Here is a 26,389-nt window from a genome sequence, read left to right as displayed (position 1 = left end):
GTTATTTGGGTGGTCGTTGATCGATTCTCCAAAATGGCACATTTCATCCCTCTTCCTGGTCTTCCTTCTGCGCCTCAGTTGGATAAACAATTTTTTGTACACATTTTTCGTCTTCACGGGTTGCCTACGCAGATTGTCTCGGATAGAGGTGTCCAATTCGTGTCTAAATTCTGGAGGGCTCTCTGTAAACAACTCAAGATTAAATTAAATTTTTCCTCTGCATATCATCCCCAGTCCAATGGACAAGTAGAAAGAATTAACCAGATCTTGGGTGATTATTTGCGACATTTTGTTTCCTCCCGCCAGGATGACTGGGCAGATCTCCTTCCATGGGCCGAATTCTCGTATAACTTCAAGGTCTCTGAATCTTCCTCCAAATCCCCATTTTTCGTGGTGTACGGCCGTCACCCTCTTCCCCCCCTCCCTACCCCCTTGCCCTCTGGTCTGCCCGCTGTGGATGAAATTTCTCGTGACCTTTCCATTATATGGAGAGAGACCCAAAATTCTCTCTTACAGGCTTCTTCACGCATGAAGAGGTTCGCGGATAAGAAAAGAAGAGCTCCCCCCGTTTTTTCCCCTGGAGACAAGGTATGGCTCTCCGCTAAATATGTCCGCTTCCGTGTCCCTAGCTACAAGTTGGGACCACGCTATCTTGGTCCTTTCAAAATTTTGTGTCAAATTAATCCTGTCTCTTATAAACTTCTTCTTCCTCCTTCTCTTCGTATCCCTAATGCCTTTCACGTCTCTCTTCTCAAACCACTCATCCTCAACCGTTTTTCTCCCAAATCTGTTCCTCCCACTCCTGTTTCCGGCTCCTCGGACGTCTTCTCGGTCAAGGAAATTTTGGCTGCCAAAAAGGTCAGAGGGAAAAATTTTTTTTTAGTAGACTGGGAGGGTTGTGGTCCTGAAGAGAGATCCTGGGAACCTGAGGACAACATCCTTGACAAAAGTCTGCTCCTCAGGTTCTCAGGCTCCAAGAAGAGGGGGAGACCCAAGGGGGGGGGTACTGTTACGCCGAGCGCTCCGGGTCCCCGCTCCTCCCCGGAGCGCTCGCTTCACTCTCTCCGCTGCAGCGCTCCGGTCACGTCCTCTGACCCGGGGCGCTGCGATCCCGCTGCCAGCCGGGATGCGATTCGCGATGCGGGTAGCGCCCGCTCGCGATGCGCACCCCGGCTCCCCTACCTGACTCGCTCCCCGTCTGTTCTGTCCCGGCGCGCGCGGCCCCGCTCCCTAGGGCGCGCGCGCGCCGGGTCTCTGCGATTTAAAGGGCCACTGCGCCGCTGATTGGCGCAGTGGTTCCAATTAGGGTAATCACCTGTGCACTTCCCTATATTACCTCACTTCCCTTGCACTCCCTTGCCGGATCTTGTTGCCTTAGTGCCAGTGAAAGCGTTCCTTGTGTGTTCCTTGCCTGTGTTTCCAGACCTTCTGCCGTTGCCCCTGACTACGATCCTTGCTGCCTGCCCCGACCTTCTGCTACGTCCGACCTTGCTTCTGCCTACTCCCTTGTACCGCGCCTATCTTCAGCAGCCAGAGAGGTGAGCCGTTGCTAGTGGATACGACCTGGTCACTACCGCCGCAGCAAGACCATCCCGCTTTGCGGCGGGCTCTGGTGAAAACCAGTAGTGGCTTAGAACCGGTCCACTAGCACGGTCCACGCCAATCCCTCTCTGGCACAGAGGATCCACTACCTGCCAGCCGGCATCGTGACAGCAACATGGTTAACCTCTATCCTAAATTTCTGCACAAAATTGATAAAAGACATTCCAAGAAATATTTTGCCAAATAAAAATATATAAAATATTGATGAAGTTGATGAATAATAATAACAACAAAAATAACAGTTTTTTATTAAAAAACAAATAAACAATAATAATTTATCAAATATTTTGCTCCTGCCCCCTTCCCCAAAAATAAAAAAACATATATTACCCTTAAAATTTATCAATAAAGAAACAAAAAATAACACATACCCCAAACATTGCAAACACAAAACCCCCAAAAACCTAACAATAGTGTCTGTCAACATCATCCTGGGAGGGATAATACACTGCACTACAATAGAAATAAAAATCCCTATCATCTATTTCTCAATGGGTTCCATCTTTTCTTTTGTTCTTTTTTCTAATGCGGTTTTATAATCCCTGAGACAAGTAGTTCTGGCCCTAGAGTGTTAGATATATTAGCGTCTGTAGCATGTATAAGGGACATGTTATCATACCTGTGTCTTTTTATAGGTGATTGATGCCCGGTGAGAGGGTGAAAGGGACCTATACCCCCGTCAGCTGCAGGAAAGGAACAAAGAGACAGGTAATTAATATTTATATTAATTACTGATAACAATCAGGCTAGATACAACATCTAAACCTGCAAAGATGTCATAGTCTCTACCTTATACATGAAGATATATGTGTTTTTAATAAGTATATCGTCTATAGACAGCTTCTTATATAACACAACCATGTCTCAGGTACAGAGATTAGGAACATTTATGATTTCTAATATCTGTTTTTTATTTGTAGTAATCCCTTTTTCAATAGACTGACCACAGATTTAAGACATAACTGTCCTGTAAAGAAAAATCTATAAGTTAATGTAATAAATCACATACTATAACTGATTATTGCCATTTAAAACTATGAAAAATACATTATGTTGATTATAAAACAGAAATACAGAATGGAGACAACCGTCTGTGGCTCAAGCTCGACTGCCCATTTCTTTGAGTGGCCCCTCAATGTTCTGGAAACGGGTGAAGGACATTGTCTCCATTAGAATGGGTCCCCCTATGATGCTTCGGCTGTTGATCTGAAGTGCATTCTGTGCTTTGGAATCTCGGGGGCAAACTGTATTTCTGTTATTAATTTTTAGTTTAGCAATTCCCACTGCAAGATGGTTAACCTCTATCCTAAATTTCTGCACAAAATTGATAAAAGACATTCCAAGAAATATTTTGCCAAATAAAAATATATAAAATATTGATGAAATTGATGAATAATGATAACAACAAAAATAACAGTTTTTGAATAAAAAACAAAAAAACTAAAATAATTTATAAAATATTTTGCTCCTGCCCCCTTCCCCCAAAAATAAAAAAACATATATTACCCTTAAAATTTATGAATAAAGAAACAAAAAATAACACATACCCCAAACATTGCAAACACAAAACCCCCAAAAACCTAACAATAGTGTCTGTCAACATCATCCTGGGAGGGATAATACACTGCACTACAATAGAAATAAAAATCCCTATCATCTATATCTCAATGGGTTCCATCTTTTCTTTTGTTCTTTTTTCTAATTCGGTTTCATAATCCCTGAGACAAGTAGTTCTGGCCCTAGAGTGTTATATATATTAGCGTCTGTAGCATGTATAAGGGACATGTCATCATACCTGTGTCTTTTTATAGGTGATTGATGCCCGGTGAGAAGGTGAAAGTGACCTATACTCCTGTCAGCTGCAGGAAAGGAACCAAGAGACAGGTAATTAATATTTATATTAATTACTGATAACAATCAGGCTAGATATAACATCTAGACCTGCAGAGATGTCATAGTCTCTACCTTATACATGAAGATATATGTGTTTTTAATAAGTATATCGTCTATAGACAGCTTCTTATATAACACAACTGTGTCTCAGGTACAGAGATTGGGAACATTTATGATTTCTAATATCTGTTTTTTATTTGTAGTAATCCCTTTTTCAATAGACAGACCGCAGATTTAATACATAACTGTACTGTAAAGAAAAATCTATAAGTTAATGTAATAAATCACATACTATAACTGATTATTGCCATTTAAAACTATGAAAAAAACATTATGTTGATTATAAAACAGAAATACAGAATGGAGACAACCATCTGTGGCTCAAGCTCGACTGCCCCTTTCTTTGAGTGGCCCCTCAATGTTCTGGAAACGGGTGGAGGACATTGTCTCCATTAGAATGGGTCCCCCTACGATGCTTCGGCTGTTAATCTGAAGTGCATTCTGTGCTTTGGAACCTCGGGGGCAAACTGTATTTCTGTTATTAATTTTTAGTTTAGCAATTCCCACCGCAACATGGTTAACCTCTATCCTAAATTTCCTACCCCAAACATTGCAAACACAAAACCCCCAAAAACCTAACAATAGTGTCTGTCAACATCATCCTGGGAGGGATAATACACTGCACTACAATAGAAATAAAAATCCCTATCATCTATATCTCAATGGGTTCCATCTTTTCTTTTGTTCTTTTTTCTACTGCGGTTTTATAATCCCTGAGACAAGTAGTTCTGGCCCTAGAGTGTTATATATATTAGCGTCTGTAGCATGTATAAGGGACATGTTATCATACCTGTGTCTTTTTATAGGTGATTGATTGTATTGATTGATTGATTGAGTGTATATTGTTCAGTGTATATAAAGTTGTACAAGTGTATAGGACCTTCCTGGGTCATGTGATACTGTCATGTGATGTACCCAGAGTTCCCTGGGTACAGGACCTACAGGTTTTGCAACCAATGTGCTGTAATCCAGCCTCCTTAGAATATAAGGGGCTGTAGTCTCTAAATTCACTTAATTCCTGGCACTCAAGCAAGCGCAATCAGCATATACTACTCAATTCATCTCAGCTAGGCCAAAGCCTAAAGAACCTGCAGCCACTTCAAAACATGAGTTATCAAGTTATATCTACAAATTCCTAGTGACTACTATTCAACTCAATCATACAATTAGTAGCACAGTGGCCGGCAGAAATCTCAATACTACAAGTCCCAGCAAGCCTGCAAGGTATCCTGCATCCCGGTTGCCTCTAGGGAAACTGCATCATTGTAAAGACTGTTCCATGAGAAGTTTAAGTAAAAGTTCCAGTTATCTCATAATTCCTGCTGTGGACATTCAATTATTTCCTGCCGTTTTTGGGCTGGTTGTCGGCAGGGCCTTCTACAGAAAACAATCGCACCCTGGTGTCACGACAAATTAGGGGTTAATACCACCTTACCCCACAGGGTTAATGCCACCAGACCCTGCAACACCATTGCCTCACCCCGCTTACCACACTTTACTTTTTTGAGACTTTATTGGTTTGGGTCTCGCTTGCTTCTCTCCGCTCGCTGTAGTCGACCATTTTTCATTTTATTTGGGATGTCCTAGGTGTTTGCCAAGTTTTTGTTACAGTGGGTCGTAAAAATAAAAAATTTAAATTCTATTGTAACTCCTGATTTTTTATTTTTACAAGGGGTTAACGCAGAAAAAGCACCATAAAATTTGTTACCCAATTTCTCTTGATTCTGGAAATACCTCATATGTGGATGTAAGTTGGGGGCCATGTTGCCTTTACACAGCCCCCATGGTGTCAGAACAGCGGTAACCCCCCACAAGTCACCCCAGTTTGGAAACTGCACCACTGCAATTAACATTTATACCCCACTTGCATTTGACAGATTTTTGGAAGATTGCTTTGCATCCACATATAGGGTATATCTGTACTTGGAAAAAATAGGGTTACAAATTTTGGGGGACTTTTTTCCTTTTGCCCCTTATGAAAAAGAAAAGTTGGGGGTTGCACTAGCATGTTAGTGTAAAAAAAAAATTTTTTTTTACACTAATATGCTGCAGTTGACCCATACTTTTAATTACCACAAGCAGTAAAAGAAGAAAAAGACCGCCAAAATTTGTAACACAATTTCTCTCAAGTACGGATATACCTCATATGTGGATGTAAAGCGATCTGTGGGCACACAACAGGGCTCAGGAGTGAGAGAGCACCATGTTCATTTGAGGCCTAAATTAATGATTTGCACATGCATCCTTGCAGAGGTTCTAAAATAAACGCAATAGTAAAAACAACCACATTTGACCCCATTTCGGAAACCACACCCCTCAAGAAATGCAACAAGGGGTGCAGTGAGTATTTACACTGCACTGGTGTTCAACAAATTTTAAGAACAGTAGGCTGTGCATATGTAAAATTTTATTTTTCATATTACGGACCACCGTTCCAAAAATCTTTCAGACACCTGTGGGGCGTAAATGCTCACTGCACCCCTTGTAATATTACTTGAGGGGTTTAGTTTCCAAAATGTGGTCACATATGGTATTCCACCCAAATCTCACACAAAATAAACTAAAATTTATTTATGTAAGAAACACTTTAAAGTAGGTAAATTTCCATGACCAATAATACTGGTATACAAGGAGTAAATATATACCACAACACAAAAACTGGATATTTTCTGATCTGCGGCGTCCTCTTTCCTTTTCTTCTTTGTCTGGATCAGACCTCCATGTCGATCTCTTACCATCTGCAGGGCAAACATGTCAGACTCCACATTTTTTCAGTGTCCTCCCATCTATAGGCCCACAAACTGTAATAATCCCCTTCAGGTAGGTAGGTAGCCAGGTAAATAGGTAACTAGGTAGGTAGATCAGGAAGCCAGATATGTAGGTAAGTGACTAGCCAGGTAGGTAGGTAGGTAGGGGGCTAGCAAGGTAGTTAGGCAGCCATATATGAAGGCCAGACATGTACATAGTTAGGTGCCAGGTATGTAGGTAAGTAGTTAGGCATCCAGGTATAAAGTTATTTAGCCCCCCCTTCCCTGTTGGTATAGACAGCGGAGTTAACCTCCCCTTACCTGTAGATATAGACAGCAGAGTTAACTCCCCTTCCTTGTAGGCATAGGCAGCAGAGTTAACCCCCTTCCCCATAGGTGTAGGCAGCAGATTTAACCCCCCTCCCCTGTAGGTATAGGAACAGAGTAGATCCATCCCCCTTTCCCCATAGGTATAGGCATCAGTTAACCCCCCCCTTTCCCCATAGGTATAGGCAGCTGTTAACCCCCCCCCCTTTCTCCATAGGAATAGACAGCAGTTAGTTCCCCCCCCCCCTCTCCCCATAGGTACAGGCATCAGTTAACACCCCTCCCCTTTCCCCATAGGTATAGGTAGCAGTTAATCCCCCTTTCCCCATAGGTATAGGTAGCAGTTATTTTTTTCCCCTTCAATATTTCTTTATTGAAAAAATGTATCATTTACATTTTAATAAATAACATTTTATACATTGAATTTCAAGATGTTGTCTTTTTTCCCACCCCCCTCCCCTACCCTCACCTTTCTCCCCCATGACATATCTCCCCTTACTGGGTGGACGGGAGGCAGAGGGACAACACATTCTCATTCTATTAATATTTCCATTATACTATATCAATTCATTTTCTTTTCTCTTTGCTTTCCCTTCCCTTTCTCTCTCTTTTCTTTTCTTTTTTTTCCCATTTTAGATCTTTTATTTGTATCTTCCCAATTATTTCTACCCGCTTTTATTCTTGTGTCCCCCTGATTCCCATCCCCCTCACATAATAATAATGAAATAATAATAATAAAAAAACCTATAATTTCTTTCTTTTAACCAAATAACCTTCCTGTCACCTCCCTCCACTCCCATACCTCTGGTTTAGTTGGGGTCAGCCATCTCCTGATTATTAATAATCTAGCATAAAAGAGCATCATCAGTAGTTCTGTTACGCCTAGCGCTCCGGGTCCCCGCTCCTCCCCGGAGCGCTCACGGCGTCTCTTTCCCTGCAGCTCCCCGGTCAGTCCCGCTGACCGGGAGCGCTGCTCTCTCATGGCCGTTGGGGATGCGATTCGCACAGCGGGACGCGCCCGCTCGCGAATCGCATCCCAGGTCACTTACCCGTTCCCGTCTCCTGCGGTCATGTGCTGGCGCGCGCGGCTCCGCTCTCTAGGGCGCGCGCGCGCCAGCTCCCTGAGACTTAAAGGGCCAGTGCACCAATGATTGGTGCCTGGCCCAATTAGCTTAATTGGTTCCCACCTGTTCCCTGCTTATATCTAGTCTCCTCCCTTGCACTCCCTTGCCGGATCTTGTTGCCTTAGTGCCAGTGAAAGCGTTCTTTGTGTGTTTATACCCTGTGTACCAGAACTACTGCTATCTCCCCTGACTACGAACCTTGCCGCCTGCCCCCGACCTTCTGCTACGTCCGACTTTGCTTCTGCCTACTCCCTTGTACCTCGCCTATCTTCAGCATCTTCAGCAGCCAGAGAGGTGAGCCGTTGCTAGTGGATACGACCTGGTCACTACCGCCGCAGCAAGACCATCCCGCTTTGCGGCGGGCTCTGGTGAAAACCAGTAGTGGCTTAGAACCGGTCCACTAGCACGGTCCACGCCAATCCCTCTCTGGCACAGAGGATCCACTACCTGCCAGCCGGCATCGTGACTGTAGATCCGGCCATGGATCCCGCTGAAGTTCCTCTGCCAGTTGTCGCTGACCTCACCACGGTGGCCGCCCAGCAAGCCCGACAGATCGCCCTTCTAACCCGTCAGCTGTCGGAAATGTCCACCATTTTGCACCAACTTCAGTCGCAACTTCTCCAGCAATCTTCTCCTCCGCCAGCTCCTGCACCCCCTCCGCAGCGAGTGGCCACTCCTAGCCTCCGCCTGTCCTTGCCGGACAAATTTAATGGGGACTCTAAGTATTGCCGTGGCTTTCTTTCGCAATGTTCCCAGCACTTGGAGATGATGTCGGACCAGTTTCCTACTGAAAGGTCTAAGGTGGCTTTCGTGTTCTGCCTTCTGTCTGGAAAAGCCCTGTCATGGGCCACACCGCTCTGGGACCGCGATGACCCCGTCACTGCCTCTGTACACTCCTTCTTCTCGGAAATTCGAAGCGTCTTTGAGGAACCTGCCCGAGCCTCTTCTGCTGAGACTGCCCTGCTGAACCTGGTCCAGGGTAATTCCTCCGTTGGCGAGTACGCCATACAATTCCGTACTCTTGCTTCTGAACTATCCTGGAATAATGAGGCTCTCTGCGCGACCTTTAAAAAAGGCCTATCCAGCAACATTAAAGATGTTCTGGCCGCACGAGAGACTCCTGCTAACCTGCATGAACTCATTCATCTAGCCACTCGCATTGACATGCGTTTTTCTGAGAGGCATCAAGAGCTCCGCCAGGAAAAAGACTTAGATCTCTGGACACCTCTCCCACAGTCTCCACTGCAATCTGCGCCTAGGCCTCCCGCCGAGGAGGCCATGCAAGTGGATCGGTCTCGCCTGACCCTGGAAGAGAGGAATCGCCGTAAGGAAGAGAATCTTTGTTTGTACTGTGCCAGTACTGAACATTTTCTGGTGGATTGCCCAATCCGTCCTCCACGTCTGGGAAACGCACGCTCGCACTCAGCTCTCGTGGGTGTGGCGTCTCTTGATGCCAAGTCGGCTTCTCCACGTCTCACGGTACCTGTTCGGATTTCCACTTCAGCCAGCTCTCCCCTCTCAGCCGTGGCCTGCCTGGACTCTGGAGCTTCTGGGAATTTTATTCGGGACTCCTTTGTGAATAAATTCCGGATTCCGGTGACCCGTCTTGTCAAGCCACTCCACATTTCCGCGGTCAACGGAGCCAGGTTGGACTGTACCATACGTTTCCGCACGGAGCCCCTTCTTATGAGCATCGGATCTCACCACGAGAGGATTGAACTTTTGGTCCTCCCCAATTGCACCTCGGAAATTCTCCTTGGACTTCCCTGGCTTCAACTTCATTCCCCAACCCTGGATTGGTCCACTGGGGAGATCAAGAGTTGGGGGTCCTCTTGTTCCAAGAACTGTCTAAAACCGGTTCCCAGTAACCCTTGCCGTAACTCTGTGGTTCCTCCTGTATCTGGTCCCCCTAAGGTCATTAAGGACTCTGCCTGCCACAGGAAATGCCCCTCCCCCCCTCCCAGTTCCATCAGGCAAGCTTCTGTGTCCCCTCATGGCCCTCGTCCTGGTGTCACACTGCCCCGTGCCAGGTCCCGCCCTCTGCCCTCTCTCCCCATTCCTACTCCTGCGGTTCTGCCTGCCGTTGAGGAATCCCTCCATCCTTTCCCGGTGTCCTCATCCCAGGGGAGGCAGTTACCCGATAAAGAGAAGGGGAGACCTAAGGGGGGGGGTACTGTTACGCCTAGCGCTCCGGGTCCCCGCTCCTCCCCGGAGCGCTCACGGCGTCTCTTTCCCTGCAGCTCCCCGGTCAGTCCCGCTGACCGGGAGCGCTGCTCTCTCATGGCCGTTGGGGATGCGATTCGCACAGCGGGACGCGCCCGCTCGCGAATCGCATCCCAGGTCACTTACCCGTTCCCGTCTCCTGCGGTCATGTGCTGGCGCGCGCGGCTCCGCTCTCTAGGGCGCGCGCGCGCCAGCTCCCTGAGACTTAAAGGGCCAGTGCACCAATGATTGGTGCCTGGCCCAATTAGCTTAATTGGTTCCCACCTGTTCCCTGCTTATATCTAGTCTCCTCCCTTGCACTCCCTTGCCGGATCTTGTTGCCTTAGTGCCAGTGAAAGCGTTCTTTGTGTGTTTATACCCTGTGTACCAGAACTACTGCTATCTCCCCTGACTACGAACCTTGCCGCCTGCCCCCGACCTTCTGCTACGTCCGACTTTGCTTCTGCCTACTCCCTTGTACCTCGCCTATCTTCAGCAGCCAGAGAGGTGCCGTTGCTAGTGGATACGACCTGGTCACTACCGCCGCAGCAAGACCATCCCGCTTTGCGGCGGGCTCTGGTGAAAACCAGTAGTGTCTTAGAACCGGTCCACTAGCACGGTCCTCGCCATCCCTCTCTGGCACAGAGGATCCACCTCCTGCCAGCCGGCATCGTGACAAGTTCCTTTCTTTCTTTTGTTGTTTTATTTACTTTTCTATCATCACCCAAGATAATCAAAGCTATATCATCTTTTATAGCATATTTAATTTTTCTCTCGATATCATAAATTATTGACACCCAATATTCTTGTATTTTTTTCACATTCCCATATAATATGCAGGAATCCCGCGTTTTTCATTTTACATCTTAGACAGTTGCCATTTTCCCTCCCACCAATCCTGAAGAGGAATTTTGGTTTATAATAAATTCTATATACTATGTTCCATTGTATCAGTTGATGGTCTAAACTTGGGGAAATTCTTTTTATATTCCTGAATACAATCATCCAACCGCATTTATTTCTCTCACCTAATTCTTCGTCCCATTGTAGGAAGCATTTATCTTTTAAGTTATTTTTTTTATTTTTCATTATTTTGGTATCAATTACTGCCATAACTTTCTTTACAATTTTTCCCTCCTCCATTTTTCTTATAGTTTCAGTTACTTCCACTATCCGATTACCACTGTCTCTTAGTGACCCGCATATGGCACTTTTTAAACCCTGAAATTCCAACCACATACCTTTTCCTAATTTAAATTCTTCCTCTCTCCACTTTCTTAACTCTCCTTTTCTCCACACGTCTCTCAAAATGTTACATCCCCTACTTTGCAAGTTCTTAGCTTCCATCTTAGCTACCTCTTTCAAGTTTACATTATGCCAAATTGGCGCTGTCTCTAATATTCCCGTTTTTTTCATTTATTTTTTAAAGTTTTCCCAGGTTTTACAAATCCCTACTATTATAGCATTTTCCTTCCACCTCCCTTCTTTTAACTGGCCTGACTCAAGAACCTGATAACATTTTCGTATTTACCTTTAGTTTTTTCTTTGATATTTTTAAAGATTCCAAATCTCCTCCACTCCACCACATAGTACATCTGTCTTTCTAAAAAATATCCCTGTATATCAGGAAATTTAAGTCCTCCCTTCTCTCTTCCTTTACTTAAGTATTCTATTTTTATCCTCGTTCTTTTCCTTCCCCATATTAGGGCTTTTAGCATAGCTATTATCCTTCTAAAAATTCCTTTCTCGCACCAGATAGGGGCCGCTACGAAGATGTATAATAGTTTTGGTAGAATTACTGTTTTAATTAAGACTATCCTCTCTGCTCTCGTAAGATTCAGTTTATTCCATGTTCTTACCTTGTTTTCCAATTTTTTTTTATCAATGGGTATGTGTTTATTTTGTGATATTCTCCTATTTTCCCAGATATCTGTACACCTAAATAAGAAAAACGTTCTCCTTTATCCAGGATTCTAAGCTCCTTAATGATTCCCAGTTCTACTTTACCTAATGGAAGTAGCACTGATTTCTCCCAGTTTATAACCAAACCTGCATAGTTCCCATATTCCCCAATCACTTCCATAACCTTCTCTATGGAGTTTTCTAGCTTTTTCAAATATAATAATAAGTCGCCTGCGTATATTGATATTTTATCCCCATCCCCCTCCACTCCAAATCCTTTTATTTGCTGATCTTCTCTGACTTTAACCGCTAGGGGTTCGAACACTAGCGCAAAAAGTAGAGGAGATAAGGGGCATCACTGTCTTGTACCCCGGGTCACTAAAAAACTCTCTGATCTTTTCCCTTCTATATTTATTCTAGCTTCCGCTCCATTATATAGCATCTTGATCATTTCTATATAATCCTTCTGACACCCATATTTTTCCAGTACTCCCCATAGGAACTCCCACTCCACAATGTCAAACGCTTTACTTGCGTCAAGTGACATGATGGAGTGGGTTCCCTCTCTTCCCTCCATCGACTGTACTCCAGTAAGGGTCCTGTAGATATTATGCTTGGTCATCCTACCTGGGATAAATCCGCATTGATCTTCATGCACCAGTTCCCCTACCTTTTTTTCCAAACGCAATGCCAGAGCCTTCGCCAGGATCTTTACATCCGTGTTCAATAATGATATTGGACGATGTGATTCCATTTCTTTCTTATCTTTATTCGGTTTCAACAGTAATATTGTTTCTGCTTCTTTCATTGTTTCGGGTAAGGTTCCTGTTTTTAAAGAACTATTTATAGTTCTAAGCAGGGCTGGGATAAGGATTCTCCTAAATTTCCTATATATTTCAAACGGGAACCCCTCCGTGCTGGGACTTGTGTTCCCTTTGATCTGATTTAAAGCTTCTTCTAACTCCCTATGGGTCATTGGGCCCCCCGTTTCTTTCTCTTGTTGTATTGATGTCATAGCGAGCACTCCGGTCCCCGCCTCCGGACCAGAGCGCCCGCATTCTCGCCTCCTCTCTCCGGGATCCCGGCGTCTCCCGCTCGGACATACCGACCGGGAGCACGGGATTCCTTGTGTCGGGGATGCGGCTGCCGTGGCGGCTAGTCCCCACTCAAGCGCCGCGTCCCTGTCTAACTCACCCAGCACCTCGCTCCATATGCCGACTCGCTCTGCTTCTCGGCATGCGCGTCCCCGCTCTCTAGGGCGCGCGCACGCCGCCTTCAGTAAATTTAAAGGGCCAGCGCACCATTGATTGGTGCGCTGGCTAATTGTTCCCTGCTCCTTCCCCATAAAAGTTACCTGCCCCTTCCTGCCCTTGCCAGATCTTTGTGCCCTAGTGCCTCTGAGAAAGCTTTCCATATTGTGTGTATTGCCTTGCCTGTTGCCGAACCCGTTGCTACCGCCTACTCGCCTTTGAACCCTTGCCGCCTGCCCTGACCTCTGCTTCGTCCGACTACGCTCCTGCTGCCTGCTCCCTGTGTACCATGCCATATCAGCTGCCAGAGAGGTTGAGTTGCTACTGGAGGATACGACCTGGTGGTTACCGCCGCAGCAAGTCCATCCTGCCTTGCGGCGGGCTCTGGTGAAAACCAGTAACCACTTAAAACCGGTCCTCTGGTACAACCCGCGCCTTCCCCTCTCTGGTCAAGAGGATCCACTACCAGTCCTGCCGGTAAGATCCGGCCATGGATCCCGCTGATGTTCCTCTGCCAAACCTAGCGGACCTCACCTCCATTGTGGCCCAGCAAGGTCAGCAGCTAGCCCAGCTAACCGCCATGCTGCAGCAGCTCCTGCCGTCTCAGCAACAGCCAGCTCCTCCGCTTGCATCTGCTGTATCTCCTCCGCCCGCAGTTGCCACCGGTTCCAGAGTCCGCCTATCCCTGCTGGACAAGTGTGACGGAGATCCCAAGCAGTGCCGAGGGTTCCTGTCACAGTGCTCTCTCCACCTCGAGATACTGTCTGACCAGTTTCCTTCCGAGTGAGCCAAGGTAGCCTTTATCCTCAGTCTGCTCTCCGGGAAGGCCCTGGCCTGGGCTACACCGCTATGGGACCGCGCTGATCCTGCCACCTCCTCCGTCCAGAGCTTCTACCAAGAGTTCCGGAATGTTTTCGAGGAACCTGCCCGGGCTACCTCCACAGAGACTGCCTTACTAAATTTGTCCCAGGGAGGCTCTACTGTGGGTGACTACGCCATTCAGTTTCGCACCCTAGCCTCAGAACTGAACTGGAACAATGATACCCTTTGTACCACATTTAAGAAGGGACTTAACAGTGAAGTAAAGGACGGCCTGGCTGCACGTGAACTACCTTCCACCCTTAGTGACCTCATCTTGTTGGCCACTAGAATCGAAAAGCGTTTCGCCGATAGGAACTCCTTCTTGAAAAAGGAAACGCTCAACCAAGACGCTACCCTCCTCTGACTCCCGTTTTTCAGCGTCTACCTCAACCTCTCTCCGGGCCTCCAGCCGTTGAAGCCATGCAGGTGGATCGTTCACGCATGACTCCGCAAGAACGAAGCCATTGCAGATACGAGAATCTGTGTATGTACTGTGCCAGTACTGAGCACTTCCTGCGAGACTGTCCTCTTCGTCCACCGCGTTCCAGAAAAGCTTGCACCTAATAAACATGGGAGAGGCGTTGCTAGGTGTGGATTCCTCCTCTCCACATCTCATCATATCCGTGCAGTTGTTCCTCTTGGATTCCGGTTCAGCCGGCAACTTCATTCACGCCTCCTTGGTTGACAAGTACCGCATTCCGGTTGTCCGCCTAACTAAGCCTCTTTTTATTTCTACGGTTAACGGTGAGAGACTCTCTGTCACTGTGCAGTTCCGTACCCTGCCACTGCAGATGGATATTGGAATTTTTCATACAGAGACTCTAGAGTTCCTAGTCCTTCCCTTCTGCTCCTCCGAACTCCTCCTGGGTCTGCCATGGCTACAACGTCACAGTCTTGTTCTGAACTGGTCATCCGGTGAAACCTGCATTGGGGCCCCTGCTGTTCGGACCGGTGTCTCAAGCCTGCTCCTGTCAAGCGACTTTCGCAAGTTTCTCCGCCTCCAGGACTGCCTAAACCATATCATTGCTTCGCGGATGTCTTCTGCAAAAAACAAGCCGAGGTCCTTCCTCCTCACAGACCCTATGATTGTCATATCGACCTTATTCCTGGTTCTACGCCATCCCGGGTTAGAATTTATCCTCGGTTCCCTCCTCCCTTGCATAGACTACAGAGGACTCAATAAAATCACAATTAAGAACCGTTACCCTCTGCCCCTAATCTCAGAGTTATTTGATCGCCTACGTGGGGCCAAGATTTTCACCAAATTGGATCTTCGAGGGGCCTATAATTTGGTTCGTATCCGGGAGGGCGACGTGTGGAAGACCGCCTTTAACACAAGAGACGGTCACTTTGAGTACCTGGTGATGCCCTTCGGCCTCTGTAATGCACCAGCCGTCTTCCAGGAATTCGTCAACGATATCTTCAGGGACTTACTCTACTCCTGTGTGGTCGTATACTTGGATGACATCCTTGTCTTCTCCTCCGACCTGGACCAACACCGGGTCCATGTGCGACAAGTGCTTACCCGCCTGAGGAGAAATCGTCTATACGCCAAGATCGAAAAATGTCTTTTTGAGCAGTCCTCCTTGCCTTTTCTTGGGTTTCATTATTTCTACTCAAGGACTTCAAATGGACCCCACCAAGCTCTCGGCGGTTTTGGATTGGCCACGCCCCTCTGGACTCCGAGCCATACAAAGGTTTTTGCGCTTCGCTAATTATTACAGACAATTCATCCCTCACTATTCCACTCTGGTGTCCCCAATTGTGGCCTTGACTAAAAAGGGCGCTAACCCTAAATCCTGGCCTTCCCAAGCTGAAGAAGCCTTCCAGTCCCTGAAGGTCACCTTTGCCTCAGCACCGGTTCTCTCTAGACCTGATTCCACCAAGCCCTTCTCTCCCGAAGTGGATGCCTCCGTGGTGGGAGCCGGAGCCGTGCTCACACAGAAATCTTCAAAGGGCAAGACCTTAACTTGTGGCTTCCTTTCTAAAACATTCTCTCCCGCGGAGAGAAATTATTCCATAGGGGACAGAGAACTGTTGGCTATTAAATTAGCACTGGAGGAATGGAGACATCTTCTTGAGGGAGCCACCCATCCTGTGAATATCTTTACGGACCACAAGAACCTGGCCTATCTTCAGTCTGCTCAAAGACTAAATCCTTGTCAGGCTCGCTGGTCTCTGTTCTTCGCCCGTTTTAATTTTGAGATCCATTTCCGTCCGGCTTCTAAGAACATTAGGGCAGACTCTCTGTCTCGCTCTTCTGATGTGGCGGGCGACGAGTTAACACCTCAACACATTATCCCACCAGAACGCCTGATTGCAGTCGCTCCTGCGGAACTGAGCCATCTTCCTCCTGGCAAATCCTACGTACTTCCACGTCACCGGGTGCAAATTCTCAAGTGGGGCCACGCTTCTTGCTACTGGAGGATACGACCTGGTGGTTACCGCCGCATTAAGTCCATCGCCTCTCTGGTCAAGAGGATCCACTACCAGTCCTGCCGGCACGTGACAACCTCTCATTCTTAACCACTTTTCCCCCAAGGTCACCGCTCCTTCTCCTGTCACTGGGTCCTCTGACGTCTTCTCGGTAAAAGAATGCCTCGCCTCCAAGGTCGTCAGAGGTAAAAAAAAAAAAATAGTTGACTGGGAGAATTGTGGCTCCGAAGAGTGGTCTTGGGAGCCTGATAACAATATCTTCAACAAGGAGCTCATCCATAGGTTCCTGGGCTCCAAAAATAGGGAGAGACCTAAGGGGGGGGGGGGGGGGTACTGTAACATCGAGCGCTCCGGGTCCCGCGGCTTCCCCGGAGCGCTCTCGGTGTTCGGCTTGTAGCAGCGCTCTGGTCACTGTCCCTGACCGGAAGCGCTGTCCCCCTGCCTGCGGCGGGGATGCGATCCGCTTGGTGGGCTGTCCTCGCCCGCAGGTCGCATCCCAAGTGACTTACCAGTCGGGTCCTGCTGTGTCTTCCTCTAATTGTGTCTTCCACTAATTGGTGCCTGGCCCAATTAAGTTAAATGCATAAATACTCACTTCCTTTTCCTCCCCTTGCCGGATCTTGTTACCTTGTGCCAGAGAAAGCGTTTCTTGTGTCCCTTTGCCTGTGTATCCAGACCCTTTGCCGTTGCCCCTGACTACGAAACGTTGCTGCCTGCCTTGACCTTCTGCTACGTCTGACCTCACCTTGCCTTGTCCCTGTGTACCGCGCCTGTCTCAGCTGTCAGTGAGGTTGAGTCGCTATCGGGTGGAATGACCTGAGGGTTACCTGCCGCAGCGAGTCCATCCCGCTTTGCGGCGGGCTCTGGTGAAAACCAGTAACCTCTTAGATTCCGTTCCCCTGGTATGGCCCACGTCATCGCCTCACTGACACAGGGGATCCACTCCTGAGTCCTTCCTGCATACCAGTCCGGATCCTGACACCTGGCTACCCTGTGGGAAGCCCATAAATTTGTAGTCATTGCATTGCTCTGGGATCCTGCCTCAAGAAGGATGCTTTGGCTCTCTCCCGGGATCTTAAGGCAGAGATTCGTAGATTAGAGGCATTGTTACTGTCCTCGCCCTCCCTTTCAGTCTTGCGGAGGCTAGTGGCTGCCCAGGCTCATCTGTGGGCCTTAGCCCTCCATAAAGTGGAGCGTCTCATACTGAGCATCTTATACTAAGCAGTGGTTTTATGAATGTGGTAATAAGGTCCACAGTATGTTGGCTCGGCACCTCCATTACCGTGCTGCTGCCCAGTCTCCCTCGGCTCTCAGGAACTCTTCTGGCACTCTTCACTATCACCCGGATGATGTCTTCCTTCTCTCTATTCCCTCCCCTCTCAACTCCAGTCTGACCTGGTGCAGTGTGATCTCTCCTTTCTGTGGGCCTGTGACCTGCCATTCCTGTCAGCTACTGATGGAGCCTCCTTAAATGCTCCAATCACCTTGCAGGAGCTTCAGGAGGTGGTTCAGTCCCTTCCTTCAGGGCGCTCTCCTGGGCCAGACGGGTTCACTTATCTCTACTATCGGACGTTTGCTTCTCAACTTCTTCCTTGATGGGTGAGAGGTCCTGCAGTCGCTTTTATATTCCCTGATCACTCTCATTCCTAAACTGGACAAGGATTGTTCAAGCTATCGGACTATCGCTCTCCTTAATGCTGATTTAAAGGTGTTTGCCAAGGTTTTTGCTAACTGTCTGTGCTGTTTTCTTCCCTCCCTTATCCATAAGTAGTGTTGCTCGCGAATATTCGCAATTCGAATATTATTCACGAATATCGCATATTTGTGAATTTGCGAATTTCGCGAATATAACGCTATATATTCGTAATTACGAATATTCGTTTTTTTTTGTTTTTTTTTCCTTCACAGTACACATCACAGTGATCATCCCTCTCTGCTTCCAGCTTGTGTGGTGTAAAGAAGGCTGTAATACTACTGTGTGAGACTAGCGTGCAAAAATTTGCATATGCGAAAATTAGCATATGTTAATATTCGCATATGCGAATATTAACATGCGCTAATCTTCGCATATGCGAATTTCGTATTTGCTAATTTTGTATATGCTAATATTCACATATGTTAATTTTCGCATACGCGAATATTCGCATATGCGAAAATAAAACGAGGGTATACCGAATATGCGAATATTTGCGAATATATGACGAATATTCGTCCATATATTCGCGAATATTCGCGAATTCGAATATGGCCTATGCCGCTCAACACTATCCATAAGCACCAGGTGGGTTTCATCCCCAGTCGTCAGGGTGCGGACAACACTAGGAGAGTGGTGGGTCTAATAGACTTGGTCAATCGGCGCTCGGAGCAGGCTTTGATGCGGAAAAGGCCTTAAATAGGCTAGGTTGCGCTGAGGGGCCTCTACTCCTGCCCTACTGCCACTATCAAACTTCCTCATGTCACTTCCTCTAGCTTTCCTCTTTATAATGGCACTCGACAGGGGTGTCCGCTGTCTCCCCTGATTTTTGCTCTTTGTATTGAGCTTCTGGCTGCTCTAATCCAGGAGACCTGGATATCTCGGATTTGTAGCTGCATGATTTCAAAAGCTCTCTTTTTGTGGATGATGCTCTTCTTACTCTGACCCATCCCCTGACATCCCTTCCTAATCTCTACAGGGTCCTGCAGTCCTATGGGGTGGTCTCGGGCTATAAGGTGAACCTATCTAAGACATGGGCGATGCCCTTTAATCTCAAGGTGTTTCTCTCCACTCTTCTTCGGGCTGATTACTTCTTTAAGTGGTCTCCCTTTGCTGTTAAAGGGGTACTCCTGCTCAGTGTTTGGAACAAACTGTTCCAAACGCTGGAGCCGGTGTAGGGAGCTTGTGATGTCATAGCCCCACCCCTCATGACATCACGCTCCACCCCCTCAATCCAAGTCTATGGGAGGGGGTGTGACAGCCGTCTTGCCCCCTCCCATAGACTTGCATTGAGGGGGCGGGTCAAACGCTGAGCAGCGGAGGACCCAGCCAATTTTCACTGTAGGACCCGGCCACTTTATGAACATCTGATCACTTTCAATTTAACCATTAATAACTCTGGGATGCTTGTACCTTTCATTCTGATTCCGAGACAGTTTTTTCGTGACATATTCTACTTTATGTTAGTGGCAAAATTTTGTCGATGCTTGCATCGTTTCTTGGTGAAAAATTCAAAAATTTGTTTTTAACTTTGAAGCTGGACAGTCAGTGGCTGTCCAGAAATGCTGGGAGTTGTTGTTTTGCAACAGCTGGAGGCTCCATTTTGGAAACACTGATGTACAATAAGTTTTTCATTTTTATTGGGGGGGGGGGCAGTGTAAGGGGGTGTATATGTAGTGTTTTCCCTTTATTATGTGTTAGTGTATTGTAGTGTTTTTTGGGTATGTTCGCACTGGCAAAGGTTTACATTGAGCTTCCCGGGGACCGAAATTCCCATGGGCGTACGGGTACGCCCTGGGTCCTTAAGACCCAGGTACAGAAGGTGTATCCATACACCCTGGGTCCTGTACAGGTTAAGTATCTAAGTGTCCTCCTTACCCCTTGATAGTCTTCCTTTTATTCCACTAACTTCCCTCCTTTGTTCAGTGCCCTTAGGACGTTAATTATTTCGTTAATTAGGACGTTATATTTCATTTTTTGTCCGTATTGCAGCTGTTAAAATGATGGTCCTTCCCATGCTACTTTACATTTTTGAGACTTTATTGGTCTGGGTCCCGCTTGCTGCTCTCCGCTCGCTGTACTCAACCATTTTTAATTTTATTTGGGATGTCAAGCGGGACCATTTGCTTATGTCCTAGTTGTTTGCCAAGTTTTTGTTACAGTGGGTCGTAAAAAAAAAAAAATGTAATTCTGTTGTAACCCCTGATTTTTTATTTTTACAAGGGGTTAATGCAGAAAAAGCTCCATAAAATTTGCTACCTAATTTCTCTTGATTCTGGAAATACCCATATCTGGATGTAAGTCGCCTTTACACAGCCCCCATGGTGCCAGAACAGTGGAAACTCCCCACAAGTCACCCCAGTTTGGAAACTGCACCCCTGCAGTGAGCATTTACACCCCACTTGCATTTGACAGATTTTTGGAAGATTGCTTTGCGTCCACATATGGGGTATATCTGTACTTGGAAAAAATAGTGTTACAAATTTTGGGGGACTTTTTTCATTTTGCCTTTTATGAAAAAGAAAAGTTGGGGGCTGCACTAGTTGGGGGCAACACCAGCATGTTAGTGTAAACATTTTTTTTTTTTTTTACACTAACATGCTGGTGTTGCCCCATACTTTTAATTTTCATAAGCAGTAAAAGAAGAAAAAGACTCCCAAAATTTGTAACACAATTTCTCTCAAGTACTGATATACCCCATATGTGGACGCAAAGCGTTCTGCGGGCACACAACAGGGCTCAGGAGTGAGAGAGCACCATGTTCATTTGAGGCCTAAATTAGTGATTTCCACATGGATCCTTGCAGAGGTTCTAAAATAAACGCAATAGAATAAACAACCACATGTGACCCCATTTTGGAAACCACACCCCTCAAGAAATGTAACAAGGGGTGCAGTGAGCATTTACACCACACTGGTGTTCAACAGATTTTTTGGAACAGTAGGCTGTGCATATGTAAATTACATTTTTGATACTACAGACCACTGTTCCAAAAATCTTTCAGACATCTGTGGGGTGTAAATGCTCACTTCACTCCTTGTAACATTCCATGAAGGGTTTAGTTTCCAAAATGGGGTCACATATGCTTTTTTTTTTATTGTTTTTTTTTTTTTTTTTGCGCTTATGTCAGAAGCCACCAATGAGCAAATCACCAATTTAGGCCTCAAATGTACATTTGCTGTCTCCTGAGCCATGTTGTGCACCCACACAGGGACGTGCACAGACATTTTGAAGGGCAGGGGCTCAAGTAAAAAAAAGAGGGCACTTTTCATAAATTAAAAAACGTCTGCCAGACTTAATGGGCAGATGTACTGCGGCCCAGGGACACAGTGGACTCCCGCCGGGCCTCCTCGACATTCCTATGCCCATAAAAGTTGGTGTTTTTGTAAAATCGAGTCAAGAACAGTTTCTATGAAGGTCTGCCATGTGTATATACACTTTGGCTGTGCTGTCAGTCTTATTTACAGAAAACATGTGACAGCTGCCCTATAATATACTGTATTATAGAGGAGATTTATACAAAACCTGTGCAGAGAAAGAGCGGTGCAGTCGCCCATAGCAACCAATCAGATCGTTTTGCAGAGGGCTTTTCCTCTGCAAAGGTTTTAATAAATCTCCCCCTATATGCCCCCACCTGAGCTCTATATGACAGAACCCATCACCAATAACCCAGCACCCATCACCAATCACCCAGCACCAATCACTCAGCACCCATCACCCATCCCCAATCACTCAGCACCCATCAACCATCACCCAGCACCCATCACCAATCACCCAGCACCCATCACCCAGCACCAATCACCCAGCACCAATCACCCAGCACCCATCACCAATCACCCAGCACCCATCACCAATTACCCATCACCAATCACCCAGCACCCATCACCAATCACCCAGCACCAATCACCCAGCACCTATCACCAATCATCCAGCACCAATCACCCAGCACCCATCACCAATCACCCAGCACGCAGCACCAATCACCCAGCACCAATCACCCAGCACCCAGCACCAATCACCCAGCATCAATAACCCAGCACCAATCACCCAGCACCAATCACCCAGCACCCATCACCCATCCCCAATCACCCAGCACCAATCACCCGCACCCATCACCCAGCACCCATCCCCAATCACCCAGCACCCATCTTATGCAGGAATCTTCTCACAGCCCTGGTTCTTACACTGAAGAGATGGACACCTCACTAATATATACGTACAGTCTACAATATACTAGAGTTGGCAAAAAAAGAATTATAAATATACAAAGACGTCCATGCATAGCACAGCATACAGGATGGAGGCAGGGAAGCTCCGCCTCCATTGCGCACAAGACTGACTTCGCATACTAGCAATGTGGGGCAATACCTAGAAAATGGAAAGACCAATTTTTGTATACTGCACTGTAACCTAGTGCATTGGGTTTAGTGCGAATAAACAGCCTGTCAGTTTCCCTTTAATTATATACCTTACCCCCCTTAATGATCTATATACTGTGCCACCATTCATCTATTGATTCCCTATATACTGTGCCACCATTAATGAACTATATACTGTGCCACCATTAATGAACTATATACTGTGCCACCATTAATGAACTATATACTGTGCCACCATTCATCTATTAAATCCCTATATACTGTGCCACCATTAATGAACTATATACTGTGTCAGCATTAATGAACTATATATTGTGCCACCATTAATGAATTATATACTGTGCCACCATTCATCTATTAATTCCCTATATACTGTGCCACCATTAATGAACTATATACTGTGCCACCATTAATGAATTATATACTGTGCCACCATTCATCTATTAATTCCCTATATACTGTGCCACCATTAATGAACTATATACTGTGCCACCATTAATGAATTATATACTGTGCCACCATTCATCTATTAATTCCCTATATACTGTGCCACCATTAATGAACTATATACTGTGCCACCATTAATGAACTATATACTGTGCCAGCATTAATGAACTATATACTGTGCCACCATTAATGAACTATATACTGTGCCACCATTAATGAACTATATACTGTGCCACCATTAATGAACTATATACTGTGCCAGCATTAATGAACTATATACTGTGCCACTATTAATGAACTATATACTGTGCCACCATTAATGAACTATATACTGTGCCACCATTAATGAACTATATACTGTGCCACCATTAAAGAACTATATACTGTGCCACCATTAATGAACTATATACTGTGCCACCATTAATGAACTATATACTGTGCCACTATTATTTAACTATACTGTGCCACCACTAAGGGTGCGTTCACACGTGCATATTTTCTGCTGCAGATCTGCTGCAGATTTGCTTTAGCAGAATTCTCTACCCATTGTCAATGGGAAGCAAAATCTGCAGCAGATCTGCAGCAAAAATAGGCACGTTTGAACGCACCCTAAGGATCTATACACAGTGCCAGCATACACAAAAAATATAATGTTCCAATATAATGAAATATATACTGTGCTTCCATAAATTCGCTATATACTGTGCTTACATTCCTCCAATAATTCCTTAATAATGTGCTTCATACAATAAATACAAGCACATAACATAAAGGCACATACATTACATAGGTCATATACACACATACTGTCACGATGCCGGCTGGCAGGTAGTGGATCCTCTGTGCCAGAGAGGGATTGGCGAGGACCGCGCTAGTGGACCGGTTCTAAGTCACTACTGGTTTTCACCAGAGCCCGCCGCAAAGCGGGATGGTCTTGCTGCGGCGGTAGTGACCAGGTCGTATCCACTAGCAACGGCTCACCTCTCTGACTGCTGATGATAGGCGTGGTACAAGGGAGTAGACAGAAGCAAGGTCGGACGTAGCAGAAGGTCGGGGCAGGCAGCAAGGATCGTAGTCAGGGGCAACGGCAGGAGGTCAGGAACACGGGCTACGAACAGACAAGGGAACGCTTTCACTAGGCACTAAGACAACAAGATCCGGCAAGGGAGTGCAGGGGAAGTGAGGTATAAGTAGGGAGTGCACAGGTGGAAACTAATCAAGGTAATTGGGAAGATTGGGCCAGGCACCATCATTGGTGCACTGGCCCTTTAAATCGCAGAGACCCGGCGCGCGCGCGCCCTAGGGAGCGGGGCCGCGCGCGCCGGGACAGGACCGAGGGAGAGCGAGTCAGGTACGGGAGCCGGGGTGCGCATCGCGAGCGGGCGCTACCCGCATCGCGAATCGCATCCCGGCTGGAGGCGGGACCGCAGCGCACCCGGTCAGTGGATCTGACCGGGGCGCTGCAACAACGAAGATGAGGCGAGCGCTCCGGGGAGGAACGGGGACCCGGAGCGCTCGGCGTAACAGTACCCCCCCCCTTGGGTCTCCCCCTCTTCTTGGGGCCAAAGAACCTGAGGAAAAAAAACTCAATTATTCCGTGATGAGGTCCGATGCACATTAGGAGAGGTTCCGTGCGGAAACGCACGAGACAGTCCAATATTTCATTGTTAACACAATAGATGTAGAGGGGTCTGGCGAGACTGGTCACAGGGACGTAGAACCTGTTGATAAGAGAGGCCAAAAAAATTTTTCCTGCAGATCCGGAATCCAAGAAGACCATAGTAGAGAAGGAGAAGGTAGAGGCAGATATCCGCACAGGCACAGTAAGGCGTGGAGAAGCAGAGTTGACATCAAGAACTGTGTCACCTTTGTGCGGAGTCAGCGTACGTCTTTCCAGGCGGGGAGGACGGATAAGACAATCCTTCAGGAAGTGTTCGGTACCGGCATAGTACAGGCAAAGATTCTCCATGCGGCGTCGTGTCCTCTCTTGAGGTGTCAAGCGAGACCGGTCAACTTGCATAGCCTCCGCGGCGGGAAGCACAGGAACGGATTGCAGAGGACCAGAGGAGAGAGGAGCCGGGAAGAAAAAACGCTTCATGCGAACAAAGTCCATATCCAGGCGGAGCTCCAGACGCCATCCGGAAGAACGCATGTCAATGCGAGTGGCAAGATGAATGAGTTCATGTAGGTCAGCAGGAGTCTCTCGTGCGGCCAGAACATCTTTAATGTTGCTGGATAGGCCTTTTTTAAAGGTCGCGCAGAGAACCTCACTATTCCAGGACAACTCGTAAGCAAGAGCACGGAACTGAATGGCGTACTCGCCAACGGAAGAAACACCCTGGGCCAGGTTCAGCAGGGCAATCTCGGCAGAAGAAGCTCGGGCAGGCTCCTCGAAGACACCACGGACCTCAGCGAGGAAGGACTGGACTGTGGCTGTGGCAGAATCATTGCGGTCCCCATCAAATTTGTCCGGCAGGGACAAGCAGGGGTTAAGAACGGCCGGTTGCTGCGGAGGAGTTGCAGGAGCCGGCGGAGGAGATGGTTGTTGCAGCTGTAGCTGTGACTGAAGTTGCTGTATCTGCGGCAGCAGCTGCTGTATCTGTGACTGAAGACGCTGTGTCTCGGAGATCAAGTATGCCAGCTGTTGATCTCGTTGGGCGATCTTTACGCCAAATTTGTCCGGCAGGGACAAGCAGGGGTTAGGAACGGCCGGTTGCTGCGGAGGAGTTGCAGGAGCCGGCGGAGGAGATGGTAGTTGCAGCTGTAGCTGTTGCTGTATCTGCGGCTGCAGCTGCTGTATCTGTGACTGAAGACGCAGTGCCTCGGAGGTCAAGTATGCCAGCTGTTGATCTCGTTGGGCGATCTTTAGGGCTAGCTGGGCGACCAGTGTAGGATCTTCAGCGGGATCCATGGCCGGATCTACTGTCACGATGCCGGCTGGCAGGTAGTGGATCCTCTGTGCCAGAGAGGGATTGGCGAGGACCGCGCTAGTGGACCGGTTCTAAGTCACTACTGGTTTTCACCAGAGCCCGCCGCAAAGCGGGATGGTCTTGCTGCGGCGGTAGTGACCAGGTCGTATCCACTAGCAACGACTCACCTCTCTGACTGCTGATGATAGGCGTGGTACAAGGGAGTAGACAGAAGCAAGGTCGGACGTAGCAGAAGGTCAGGGCAGGCAGCAAGGATCGTAGTCAGGGGCAACGGCAGGAGGTCAGGAACACGGGCTAGGAACAGACAAGGGAACGCTTTCACTAGGCACTAAGGCAACAAGATCCGGCAAGGGAGTGCAGGGGAAGTGAGGTATAAGTAGGGAGTGCACAGGTGGAAACTAATCAAGGTAATTGGGAAGATTGGGCCAGGCACCATCATTGGTGCACTGGCCCTTTAAATCGCAGAGACCCGGCGCGCGCGCGCCCTAGGGAGCGGGGCCGCGCGCGCCGGGACAGGACCGAGGGAGAGCGAGTCA

The sequence above is a fragment of the Hyla sarda genome, chromosome 3 (genome assembly GCF_029499605.1).
Source record: "Hyla sarda isolate aHylSar1 chromosome 3, aHylSar1.hap1, whole genome shotgun sequence".
Classification (NCBI taxonomy): domain Eukaryota; kingdom Metazoa; phylum Chordata; class Amphibia; order Anura; family Hylidae; genus Hyla; species Hyla sarda.
Note: the sequence above shows the minus strand (reverse complement) of the source record.